The sequence below is a fragment of the Colobus angolensis genome, unplaced genomic scaffold (genome assembly GCF_000951035.1).
Source record: "Colobus angolensis palliatus isolate OR3802 unplaced genomic scaffold, Cang.pa_1.0 Scaffold392, whole genome shotgun sequence".
Taxonomy (NCBI): domain Eukaryota; kingdom Metazoa; phylum Chordata; class Mammalia; order Primates; family Cercopithecidae; genus Colobus; species Colobus angolensis.
The window spans coordinates 4,398-4,765 of NW_012117288.1; the positions used below are offsets into that span (position 1 = coordinate 4,398).

The window sequence follows — 368 nt, forward strand, 5'->3', positions numbered from 1 at the left end:
AAAGCCTGACCTCACCGGGGGACAGGCTGCCATCATCTTGAACCTCTGGGAGCCCCAGAGAGCAGCCTCCTGCCCTGGGTTCTTGAGAAGCCCCTGGGCCCCCAACCTGCAGATCTGTGTGGAGCTGTGGCATAGAGTTCCTGGACAAATGTTTCCGTGTAATACAAAGCCTGACCTCACTGGGGGACAGGCTGCCATCATCTTGAACCTCTGGGCGCCCCAGAGAGCAGCCTCCTGCCCCGGGTTCTTGAGAAGCCCCTGGGCCCCCAACAGGCAGGTCTGTGTGGAGCTGTGGCGTAGAGTTCCTGGACAAATGTTTCCATGTAGTACAAAGCCTGACCTCACCGGGGGACAGGCTGCCATCATCT

The 368-nt window shown here is 59.2% G+C and overlaps 1 protein-coding gene across 1 annotated transcript in view; it reads right to left on the reverse strand.

Moving 5' to 3' along the window:
- The window catches only part of LOC105521003, an 11,904-nt gene that overhangs the window by 1,952 nt on the left and 9,584 nt on the right, over positions 1 to 368 (reverse strand). The gene's annotated exons all lie outside the window — the stretch shown is intronic.